Source organism: Camellia sinensis, chromosome 1, assembly GCF_055761805.1.
Source record: "Camellia sinensis isolate YWXY chromosome 1, ASM5576180v1, whole genome shotgun sequence".
Lineage (NCBI taxonomy): Eukaryota > Viridiplantae > Streptophyta > Magnoliopsida > Ericales > Theaceae > Camellia > Camellia sinensis.
In genome coordinates, this window is record NC_138961.1 from 250,109,663 (window position 1) to 250,123,138 (window position 13,476).

General features: G+C 33.7%; 1 non-coding gene across 1 annotated transcript; it reads left to right on the forward strand.

Annotated features, from left to right (window-relative positions):
* Window positions 1-110: 110 nt before the first annotated feature.
* On the forward strand, window positions 111-10,741 carry LOC114260704 (uncharacterized). The gene is made up of 4 exons (XR_014366784.1): window positions 111-294; window positions 1,247-1,311; window positions 6,368-6,432; window positions 10,040-10,741. It is a non-coding gene; the product is annotated as an uncharacterized LOC114260704 (transcript).
* The last annotated feature ends 2,735 nt before the right edge of the window (window positions 10,742-13,476 follow it).

The window sequence follows — 13,476 nt, forward strand, 5'->3', positions numbered from 1 at the left end:
GGACCAGAGACGGAAATAGGTGTTTTAGAACCGGACCCGGTCCGGCCCGGCCCCTGCCCCGCATGGTCCCGAGGTAAAATGACCCTTTGTCCCTGGAGATATATATATGCATATGCTTGTCCTTGTTAGGTTTCACAGACACACACTCTCAAACCCTTTCACATTCACGCCGCTCCTCTCTCTCTCTCTCTCGCCACTGGTCTGTCCCTCTCTCTTCCCTCCGTCACCGCCGCGCCTCCCTCCGTCACCGACGATCCTCCCTCCGTCACCACCGCGCCTCCCATCTCTGTTTAGGTATCTCTCTCTCAGCTGGATTTGTTTTTTTTTTAATCTATTTTATAGATCTGTCCCTGGATATATATATATCTGTTTTTTTTTTTTGAATCTATTTTATATTGAACCTTCTTCAGCTGGATTAGGAGTCTTTGAATCTGTTTTTTTTGTCTTTGAATCTATTTTATATTTTTTACAATATAGATCTGGTTTCCCAGATTTCGATCTATTTTATATTGATAATCAGTTGGATTAGGAGTCTCTCTAATCTTCTGGATGCTTTGAATTTTGATCTTGATCATGATATGGAGCAAAGATTGGTTAGCTAATCTGTAGATTTACATTTATGGTTCTTTTTCTTCCTTGGTCCAACAAAGGCACCGTGTTATGGAGATCTACGTGAGGTCTGCTTCTATACAATATGACTAGGGGGTTTCATCATGATTTGTTTCTCCAGTGGGTTCATCATGATTTGTTTCTCCAGTGGGTTCTGTTAGGTGTGTGAAATTTCAACAGACAGAATAGAGAGAGAGAGAGAGAGTGAGTAGTGTGAGCTTGTTTGTGATTATTCCTTCTTCCTCCTTTGTTTCTGGTAATTCTTCTATTTGTAATTCTAGTATATACACAAGTCTGATGCTCTGTTTGATTTTTTGATTTTATTTTAAGGAGTATTTTGGGTTTGTCTCCCTCTGTCTCGTAGAATTCTTTTTGGTTTTTGTTGCAATTCTCTTCTCCTTCTCCTTTTTCTTTTTCATTTTGGTCTAATTTTTCATCATTCCTTGTTTGCTTTATCTGTAGCCCAACATTCTCATAAATTTGGGCAATAGTAACCATTGTCTCTCGCAGGATCCAAGAAAGCCGTTCCCATTTTTCTATTCAATATATTGTTTTGCATATGGTCTCTACAGTAGTTCAGTTTTTTTGTTTATTTATTTATTTTTTGAGACATTGCTTATGATTAAATTTGAACCAGAATTGCCATCAAGCAGAGGAGAGGACCTGCAGTCAAAGTGCTTGCTTGAACTCTACGGACTGGAGGTATTTTGATTCTATTGCTTCCTTGCACGTGGAGCTTATTCATGTTAATCTTAGTCTCCATAGATTGTTATGAAGAATGGGAAAGTTTCTACAAATTGGCTATGTTTCAGTAAAGTAAAGCTAGTTTTACACTATGTTTGGCAAGCTAGAATAGAAAAGAAAAGAAATAATTTGTCAAGTTAAGAGAGAGAAGAAAATAAGAGAAAAGATTGTGTTTTTTTTTTTTTTAACTACATAAAAAAAAGAGGCCCTCTTACAGCCAATATTACTAAATAAACTTTGATGTTTTTATGCATCACAACGCTTCTTAGAAAACAAGGAACGATTATTGAGTACCAAGTGCTCTACTTTTGTAGGTCACAAAATGTTTATTGTTAGGAAACAAGAAAGGCTTATTGAATATCAAGTGCTCTAGTTTTGTAGATCACAAATTATGTATTTCTCTTTCAAGGGCATAGAACATTCATTTATTTTTCTTAATTTCTTAATTTGGTTTCTTTGCCTCTTTAATTTATATTGTAGTGTTTTATTATCTTCATGAGAGATTAGTTGTTAATTCTATGCTTCCATGATTGCAATTTCCTTTACTTAGTTGGATTAGTGTCTTCAATGGTTAGTTTTCATCCAAGTTTCATTATTTCAAATTGATATTATATATTACAGTGTGGTAATTTCTTCCCTTGTTCTTTGTGAGACCTCAAACAGCAGGTCTATTTGATGTAATACAGGCTTCTATTTGATGTAATATAGGCTTCTAATGGTTAGTTTTAATGTTGTGTGCTTTCTTCCTATTTTGGGGTTCACTTCATCTCTAGATGCTAAATTTATCAATTGAATTAATGTTTGTCTTTTGAAATCTTCTACAATTATGTTTCAATCATATCATAATTTGTTTAAAAGATGGTGAGTACTTAATTTATTTATATTAATAACAAAGTTGAACAAAAGAATTTGAGAACGAGTTTTTTTACTCCTACATATGAGTCATATATTTCAGAAAACTGTACCTTAGTTTCTAATTAACACACAAACAAACACACCTATCCACATATATACATATATATATATATATATATGCAAAGCATCATCTCAATCTCTTTATTCCATAAAGTTATTGATATAGAGAAGCAACACTAAGCAGAGTATAAAGAAATTAAAACATTGAGATATGAAGAGAAACACCCAGTTCCTCGATCTCAACAGGACTGGCTCACGAGCACATTTTCAATATCAAAGAGCATTTTTCACAATTACATCAAGGATACAGATGGTTTCACAGCCAAATCGCTTTCTATAGTTGCCATAGCTTCCCATGAGCAGCTATACAACGGGAAGGTTGCAATTTCTGCTTAAGCAAGCAAATAGCTCCAAAAATAAAATGCCCAACTATGATTTTCTGTTCAGATTTAATTTTACATTTTTGGGCAATGTTTGAGAATTCATTTACTACTTATCAAAAGAGAGAGAATTCATTTGCAAGTGCGCTAAGAAAGCTTTCAAAATATCCTCTACTAACATTCTTTATTGTTCAACCAAATAGGCCTAGCCTAGTTGGCCACTCTGACTTTTTCCTAAAGCTATGTTTGGTTGGGAGGATTTGAGAAGGGATTTGAAAAAGGAAAAGGAAAAGTAAAAGTAAAAGTAAAAGTAAAAGTTAGAGTCAGGTGAAATGTGAATAAAATATACTTACATTTCACCTAGTTTCACACACCTTTTCCCTTTCCCTTTCCAAATTCCTTTTCGAATCTCCTAACCAAACATACCATAAGGGCTTAGTCTCTGGAAGGAGATCTTAGTTTCAACTCTCCTTAAGAGGCAGGCACTCGGTGCTTTGCACAGAGTGGGGAGGCTAACTCCATAGCTGTTAATCTACCAACTAACAACTATAGCTGTTAATCTACCAACTAACAACTGATATTCGCCGATAAAAAAATACATTATCTATTGTTCTACAATGGTGTGTGTAGTGTGAGTGAGAAACATTGCATTTACAGAATCTCAAGAACAATCAACAGAAAGATTATGCTAGTGTATATAGTAGAAGCATCTTATCAAAAACGTATTGAACATTAAAAATTTGCAAAACTCATTACCAGATTTTCAAAACTTCAAAACCTTATCAGTTTAGAAGCACAAAAAGAGGGCAACACAATTTAAAAACCCATTAAAAGAAAACGCAAAATAAAACTCACCTCTTTCGTCAGAAACAACCAATAATTTATTCCTCTTCTGAATTCTTCTTTTATATCAACCACATAAACTTCCCACTTCATTGAATCGAAATCGCACAGGAAGAAAAATCCCAAGATTTGCCCTCAATCCAAAGAATCAAAGACGAAGACGAAGACGAGCAGAGAAACAGAACACGTGAAGAGCCCTAGACAGACGCTTGGAAAACAGAGCGGGCCTAACCCTTATCTTATCTCTCGTTTTGGGCTTTTTAGTGAAGCTTTTTTTTTGGGTCCATTATATTTCAGTTGTTTTTAAAAAAAAATTAAAGCTATCAAAAAGTGGAATGTAATAGATCTTAAATTTTCTATTAAATAAATGATCAACTATCTGGGTACGAGATCTACAAAATTACGGATCCCATAGTTATATAAGATATTTGGTCTTTTATTTAGTAGAAAATTTAATATCCCTAATAAAAAATACACCAACAAACACACACACTTACCTACCAATAACACACAGCCCCTTGTTTGTGCAAAGAATAATGTTATAAGTGTCAATTAATATATTAATAGATGATGTGACATAATTTTAGAAGTTTTGAATATTTATAATTCGTATAATAAGTAGAGTCCATAATACTAGTTGTATACTAGTGTGTGCATTAATGGGTACATGTAGTACCACTGTTGTACAAATAGATGTTTGAAGAATCCAAAAAAGTTTCACTTTTTTTATTATTATTATTATGTTTTTCATAATACTAAAATTTAAGGGTTGTTTGGGATGTCCTAAATAAGTGCGTTTTTTGACTTTTTGAATTAAAAAGTTGAGGAAAAAAATATGGTTGTTTGTGTTAACTTTTTGACTTTTTATGAAAAAATATGTATTAAAAAATTGTATAAATTAGTGTGTAGGGAAAAATTAGGATTGAGAGTTGTGCAGTCGTAATTTTTGACTTTTGGTAAATAATGATAACTTTTTAACTTTTTAAGTAATTTTTTGACCTTTTGGTTTTTTTTCAACTTGCCAAACTTGGTCTAAATAAGGTCTTTTTTGAGAAGATGATTAAAAGTTGATTTTTTGAATTTTTTGGACTTTCTTTTTGAAGAAATATGTAAAAAAATATGAAAAATAATATGACTCAAAATAAATTAAAAGTTGACTTTTAACTTTTTTTTTAGCTCTCCCCAAAACAAAGACTTGTAAGAAAGGTTATTTAGCCCAAGTTTGGCAAGTTGCCAAAAAGTCAAAAAGTTACTCAAAAAGTTAAAAAGTTATCACTATTCACCAAAAGTCAAAAATTACGGTTGCACAACTCTCAATCCTAATTTTCCTCTACACACTAATTTATATAATTTTTTAATACACATTTTTCCATAAAAAGTCAAAAAGTTAACCCAAACATCCATATTTTTTTCCTCAATTTTTTAGTCCAAAAAATAAAAAGTACACTTATTTAAGACACTCCAAACAACCCCTAGTATAATGTGTGACAATACATATCTCATGATGTATGACTAGGGATGGTAATCTGAAACCGGCCCGACGGTGACCCGACCCCCCGACCCTGAATTCAGCGGTTATTCACCGAAAAATATCCCCTACGGGCCGGGGACGGTATTCAAAAATTCATCCCCGATAATATCTGGTCCGGGGATGGGGATATGTGTTTCAAAACCGGACCCGCCCCGCCCCCGCCCCCGCCCCGCATGTTCCCCGAGGTAAAATGACCCTTTTGTCCCTGGATATATATATGCATATGCTTGTCTTTGTTAGGGTTTCACAGACACACACACTCTCAAAGCCTCTCACACTCACGCCGCTCCTCTCTCTCGCCACTGGTTTGTCCCTCTCTCTTCCCTTCGTCACCGCCGCGCCTCCCTCCGTCACCACCGCGCCTTCCATCTCTGTTTAGGTATCTCTCTCTATCTCTCTCTCTCTCAGCTGGATTTGTTTTTTTTTGAATCTATTTTATAGATCTGTTTTTTTTTGAATCTATTTTATAGATCTGTCCCTGGATATATATAGATCTGTTTTTTTTTTGAATCTATTTTATATTGAACCTTCTTCAGCTGGATTAGGAGTCTTTGAATCTGTTTTTTTTTTTTGTCTTTGAATCTATTTTATATTTTTTACAATATAGATCTGGTTTCCCAGATTTCGATCTATTTTATATTGATAATCAGCTGGATTAGGAGTCTCTCTAATCTTCTGGATGCTTTGAATTTTGATCTTGATCATGATATGGAACAAAGATTGGTTAGCTAATATGTAGATTTACATTTATGGTTCTTTTTCTTCCTTGGTCCAACAAAGGCACCGTGTTATGGAGATCTACGTGAGGTCTGCTTCTATACAATATGACTAGGGGGTTTCATCATGATTTGTTTCTCCAGTGGGTTCTGTTAGGGGTGTGAAATTTCAACAGACAGAATAGAGAGAGAGAGAGAGAGTAGTGTGAGCTTGTTTGTGATTATTCCTTCTTCCTCCTTTGTTTCTGGTAATTCTTCTATTTGTAATTCTAGTATATACACAAGTCTGATGCTCTGTTTGATTTTTTGATTTTATTTTAAGGAGTATTTTGGGTTTGTCTCCCTCTGTCTCGTAGAATTCTTTTTGGTTTTTGTTGCAATTCTCTTCTCCTTCTCCTTTTTCTTTTTCATTTTGGTCTAATTTTTCATCATTCCTTGTTTGCTTTATCTGTAGCCCAACATTCTCATAAATTTGGGCAATAGTAACCATTCTCTCTTGCAGGATCCAAGAAAGCCATTCCCATTTTTCTATTCAATATATTGTTTTGCATATGGTCTCTACAGTAGTTCAGTTTTTTTGTTTATTTATTTATTTTTTAAGACATTGCTTATGATTAAATTTGAACCAGAATTGCCATCAAGCAGAGGAGAGGACCTGCAGTCAAAGTGCTTGCGTGAACTCTACGGACTGGAGGTATTTTGATTCTATTGCTTCCTTGCATGTGGAGCTTATTCATGTTAATCTTAGTCTCCATAGATTGTTATGAAGAACGGGAAAGTTTCTACAAATTGGCTATGTTTCAGTAAAGTAAAGCTAGTTTTACACTATGTTTGGCAAGCTAGAATAGAAAAGAAAAGAAAAGAAATAATTTGTCAAGTTAAGAGAGAGAAGAAAATAAGAGAAAAGATTGTGTTTTTTTTTTTAACTACATAAAAAAAATTAAAAAAAAAGGCCCTCTTACAGCCAATATTACTAAATAAACTTTGATGTTTTTATGCATCACAACACTTCTTAGAAAACAAGGAACGATTATTGAGTACCAAGTGCTCTACTTTTGTAGGTCACAAAATGTTTATTGTTAGGAAACAAGAAAGGCTTATTGAATATCAAGTGCTCTAGTTTTGTAGATCACAAATTATGTATCTCTCTTTCAAGGGCATAGAACATTCATTTATTTTTCTTAATTTCTTAATCTAGTTTCTTTGCCTCTTTAATTTATATTGTAGTGTTTTATTATCTTCATGAGAGATTAGTTGTTAATTCTGTGCTTCCATGATTGCAATTTCCTTTACTTAGTTGGATTAGTGTCTTCAATGGTTAGTTTTCATCCAAGTTTCATTATTTCAAATTGATATTATCTATTACAGTGTGGTAATTTCTTCCCTTGTTCTTTGTGAGACCTCAAACAGCAGGTCTATTTGATGTAATACAGGCTTCTATTTGATGTAATATAGGCTTTTAATGGTTAGTTTTAATGTTGTGTGCTTTCTTCCTATTTTGGGGTTCACTTCATCTCTAGATGCTAAATTTATCAATTGAATTAATGTTTTTGTCTTTTGAAATCTTCTATAATTATGTTTCAATCATGTCATAATTTGTTTAAAAGATGATGAGTACTTAATTTATTTATATTAATTCAATCCATATTATTTTTATAAAGGTTAAAAATGTCAGATGTTAACTCTGACGCACCAGGATTTCAAGTTGAAGGAGATGATGGAAGTTGTGTGGTTTGTATGGGTTTGAAGAAACAATGGATTTGCAGCCGTAATTTTTGACTTTTGGTGAATAGTGATAATTTTTTAACTTTTTGAGTAACTTTTTGACTTTTTAGCAACTTGCCAAACTTGGCCTAAATAACCTTTCTTACAAGTCTTTGTTTTGGGGAGAGCTAAAAAAAAGTTAAAAGTCAACTTTTAATTTATTTTGAGTCATATTATTTTTCATACTTCTTCAAAAAGAAAGTCAAAAAAATTCAAAAAATCAACTTTTAATCATCTTCTCAAAAAAGACCTTATTTAGACCAAGTTTGGCAAGTTGAAGAAAAACCAAAAGGTCAAAAAGTTACTTAAAAAGTTAAAAAGTTATCATTATTCACCAAAAGTCAAAAATTACGGCTACACAACTCCCAATTCTTAATTTTTCCCTACACACTAATTTATACAATTTTTTAATACACATTTTTTCATAAAAAGTCAAAAAGTTAACCCAAACTATCATATTTTTTTCATCAACTTTTTAATTCAAAAAGTCAAAAAGTGCACTTATTTAAGACACCCCAAACAATCCTTAAATTTTAGTATTATGAAAAACATAATAATAATAATAAAAAAAGAGGAACTTTTTTGGGTTCTTCAAACATCTATTTGTACAACGGTGGTACTGCATGTACCAATTAATGCACACACTAGTATACAACTAGTGTTATGGACTCTACTTATTATACGAATTATAAATATTCAAAACTTCTAAAATTGTGCCACATCATCTATTAATATATTAATTAATATATTAATTGATACTTATTACATTATTCTTTGTACAAACAAGGGGCTGTGTGTTATTGGTAGATAAGTGTGTTTGTTGGTGTATTTTTTGTTAGGGATATTAAATTTTCTACTAAATAAAAGACCAAATCTCTTATATAAGTTGATCATTTATTTAATAGAAAATTTAAGATCTATTACATTCTCTTTTTTGATAGCTTTAATTTTTTTTTTAAAAAAAACTGAAATATAATGGACTCGAAAAAAGAGCTTCACTAAAAAGCCCAAAATGAGAGATAAGATAAGGGTTAGGCCCGCTCTGTTTTCCAAGCGTCTGTCTAGGGCTCTTCACGTGTTCTGTTTCTCTGCTCGTCGTCGTCTTCGATTCTTTGGATTGAGGGCAAATCTTGGGATTTTTCTTCCTGTGCGAGGTCGATTCAGTGAAGTGGGAAGTTTAGGTGATTGATAAAAAAGAAGAATTCAGAAGAGGAATAAATTATTGGTTGTTTTTGACGAAAGAGGTGAGTTTTATTTTGTGTTTTCTTTTAATGGGTTTTTAAATTGTGTTGCCCTCTTTTTGTGCTTCTAAACTGATAAGGTTTTGAAGTTTTGAAAATCTGGTAATGGGTTTTGCAAATTTTTAATGTTGAATACGTGTTTGATAAAATGCTTCTACTATATACACTAGCATAATCTTTCTGTTGATTGTTCTTGAGATTTTGTAAATGCAATGTTTCTCACTCACACTACACACACCATTGTAGAACAATAGAGAATGTATTTTTTTTTATCGGCGAATATCAGTTGTTAGTTGGTAGATTAGCAGTTATGGAGTTAGCCTCCCCACTCTGTGCTAAGCACTGAGTGCCTGCCTCTTAAGGAGAGTTGAAACTAAGATCTCCTTCTAGAGACTAAGCCCTTATGGTATGTTTGGTTGGGAGATTTGGAGAGAGATTTGGAAAGGAAAAGGGAAAAGGTGTGTAAAACTAGGTGAAATGTAAGTATATTTTATTCACATTTCACCTGACTCTAACTTTTCCTTTTTCAAATACCTTCTCAAATCCTCCCAACCAAACATAGCTTTAGGAAAAAGTCAGAGTGGCCAACTAGGCTAGGCCTATTTGGTTGAACAATAAAGAATGTTAGTAGAGGATATGTTGAAAGCTTTCTTAGCGCACTTGCAAATGAATTCTCTCTCTTTTGATAAGTAGTAAATGAATTCTCAAACATTGCCCAAAAATGTAAAATTAAATCTGAACAGAAAATCATAGTTGGGCATTTTATTTTTGGAGCTATTTGCTTGCTTAAGCAGAAATTGCAACCTTCCTGTTGTATAGCTGCTCATGGGAAGCTGTGGCAACTATAGAAAGCGATTTGGCTGTGAAACCATCTGGATCCTTGATGTAATTGTGAAAAATGCTCTTTGATATTGAAAATGTGAGAGATTGAGATGATGCTTTGCATATATATGTATATATGTGGGTAGGTGTGTTTGTTTGTGTGTTAATTAGAAACTAAGGTACAGTTTTCTGAAATATATGACTCATATGTAGGAGTAAAAAAACTCGTTCTCAAATTCTTTTGTTCAACTTTGTTATTAACAATCTTATGATTTGAGGAAATGGAAAGCTGTTTTGTTGTACTATATCTTGTTTATTGAAAAATTAAGTCGTGTCCTATTCGGGAATGCTGAACAGGCATTTGAGCCCCTTGATATTGTGTTATCCCTGAGTGCTTCTTGTAGTATCTCGCTGAACAGACATATGCATGTGATTCTTCCACATGGTCATCACAATTAATGTTGCAACCTGCAGGGTCGCATAGATGGCTATGAACTTCATCAAATCATTGAGAAACAATATTATGATGAATGAGGTAATTCGGGTGGAGGGGCACAGAATGTTTTCTGCCGGGGCTGGTAAGGCAAAGAAAGGATCTAAAGGGGGTGGGGCTGCTGATGGTCCAAAGGCATCAACGCTCAGCAAAGAAGTGAAGTCCACTACAGTGGTTGGTGCCAATATCCTCAAGGAGGGAGTGGATCCCAAAATCGTGGCGGACTCAGAATATCCAGATTGGCTGTGGCACCTGCTCGACAAACGCCCGGCATTGAGTGAACTAAGGAGGAAGAACACAGAGGCTCTCCCTTATGAAGATCTCAAGCGCTTTGTTAAGTTGGACAACCGAGCCAGGATCAAGGAAAACAATTCTCTCAAGGCAAAGAATTGATCAGAAGTTTGTGTCATTTTTTCTTGGTCAAATTTTCTTTGTAAACTCTGATGTTTCTGTCATTTCTGGAATGGCTTTTGAGACACTGATCAACACTGGCAAGAAACTAATAATTGCTACAACCTTTTTCTTTGTAAAGGCAAAGAATCAAGTTGTTTGTTGTCTTAGAGACCAGATTATGATTCTTGATGAGATGATACCAGGACTGTCGATGAGAAGAGAGGAAGGTTCATTCGTGTACACTGTTCATTGTCGGAGAATAGCTTACATTAGAAAAGTTACAGTTGAAATTGATTCTTTGTTATGACTACGGTTTGCTAAAATGGTTCCTACTTTGTTCAGCAAAATCACAAAACAGTAAGGATTGGGATTGGAATGCATATGTGGGCAAGGGTTAAAATGTTTTGAGGAAACATGAGTGAGTGGTTGTGCTTTAAACATGATTCAATTTCTACCCATAATCATTATAATTTGGTATCGCAGTAAAAAAGGTATGGCCGTGAACTATGTCAGATCGTTGATGAGCATAACCATCACTAAGGACATAATTGGAGTAGTGGGCCACAGAAATTTTGCAGCAATTGGGGTGATTTGGGGCTCCACAGGGAAGTGGGGCCATTGATGCTTCACCACACGATGATCGGGGTATTAAAACGACTGATTGTGTGGTAAACAAGTGACTTGAAACAAAAGATAGAAGATGAAAGAACTGTCTCAACATTGCATCTTCGTAGTGTCTTCCTTAACGGAGTACACAATTTTTCGATCAGCTAGTGATGTCTTCTCGTGTGATCATAGAAAAGCAAGGATCAAACATGTGTAATTTTTTTTTCTTTTTCCAATTTGCATCTCCATAGTGCTTCCTCAAAAGAATACATAATTTTCCCATCAATTTAGTGCTGTCCTCTCATTTGATCATACCAAAGGAAAGGTCTCAAAGTAAGGTGCTTGATTTGATAATGGGGTCTGGCTTTGATTGAATTCATATTACCATGAAATAGCATGTACTAAGTATAGATATGCTATGCCTCTCTCTTAATTGCCATCATATATCCAATCGATAACCAAAAGCTCATTGGATTATTCAGTTTGGTCCAAAGTCACATCATGCATATTTGCCTCCAACCCAATTTAGCATTGATGGAATGCATCAATGGCTATCTAACCTTTCTAAGGGATTCAATGAGAAGAAATGAAAATTTTCACTGTTCTCTTCTTTGTGGGTCATCCCTTTCATTCACCAGCTTCCACCATTGTGGGTTCTAGAGAAAAAAAAAAATATTTAATCTTATTATATATGTTTAATGAGACTATTTTCGTAATTTAAATTCGTAATATCCAAATCACATGAGTTCCAATTTTTATCAAACTTTAGATGGGTAAAGCATGCTGTGGTGCACAGCATAGTTTAGACTAGAGAATTCCATCCTCTAATCCATATGTGAGATTAGGAGTGTGCTGTGGCAGACATTATCATGCATGCTTTTCTATATGTCCATGTGAAGAAGTCCCTTTATAAGTCCCCCCAATCCCATTAAAGTGAGAAACAGTAAGTGGAGGGAGAGGGAGAGAACACTGTAACATGAAAAGGCAACTTAGCTAGCAATTTGACACCACATCACATCACATCACATCACATCACATCACATGCATTATTGTGACTTAATGTTGTTAAAGCATAGGCAGGCCAATGTATATATGTAGGAATGTAAGCTAACCCATCCTCTTCTTCCTCTAGCTAGGATGGAGGACGAGTCTCTTTTAGGTTGATGAGTACTCAAAACTCAAAAAGTTAAAGCCAACTTCTCACATGGCCTCCTCCTCCTGCTCCTTTAAAGTACAGTCGATGTGTGCATGCTTGGTCCATTCATGTCTTGTTGAGTAACAGCAACGTCACAATATCAAAAAAAATAAAAATAAAAAAATAATGTCAAAAAAATTATAAAAATTTCATATCAATTATTAAGATGCACTTATGAGTAGATTTATAATAGTAATTTTCAATATATACTATTAATCTAAAATTCATAACAATTTTCGGAATACTTTTATAATGTTATAAGTTTCTTGATTGAGTAGTTCCAACCCACACCTCACCACCCCAAGCTTTCAATTTTAACAAGTGTAGAGATACATAAACTAAATATATAATCAGTTATAGAAATTAAATGAATAGATAAGATTAGTAAGTTTTGTCAAACCTTGTCTATTCACTTACTTTCTTTGTTCTTTATCATTCTTATTTTAAGTTGGTACTTGCAAGCATAGCCTAAGCCAAGCCTCCAAATAAATATGAAATATGACACAAAATATATTGATAGTCACAAAACTAGAACTCCATTTGTTGGAAGAGCTTACATGACTCGATTAGTCAGAAACAAGACTCCCAACATGTAGACGAATATAATATGACAAAACTTGGGGATATGTTTTCACAATACAGAAATGTCCATACCAAACAAAACTAATTAAGCTGCCGTTTGACAACATAGTTGGAAGCGAGTTGAGATTAAAAAAAACACAACAACATGAAATAAGTTAAATAAGTTAATAAAATAAAATATTACATTCAAATTATAATAATTTCACTTTCTTTCTCACCCAAAAAAAAAAAAAAAAATTCAAAAAGCCTTTTTTTTTTTTCGTAAACAGAACTAATTTAGAACAGGCAAAAAAATCAAAAAGTCAAATTAAAAAAATACTTTCTAAACAAACCCGAGCGGCCCTAATAAACAATAATAACTTTGGGATTAAATAGAGGCCAAGCATGTTGATGTTGCCGATTTCTTGTGTCTTTGTAGACATGCAAACTTGGTTTTGTTATAATCGAACAAGTGTGAGTTTCGATGTCCTCGAAGAAGTTGATAAAAAAAAAGGGGTAAGTTACAATTTTTTATTTTATAATTTGATTTAAATTTTATTTTAATCTCTATTGTTTCAATTTGAATAATTTGAATCTCACATTTTAAGTTCAGTTTTAATTTGTCTTTTCATCCAAATTTCCATTAATTTACTCTAAGTCTAA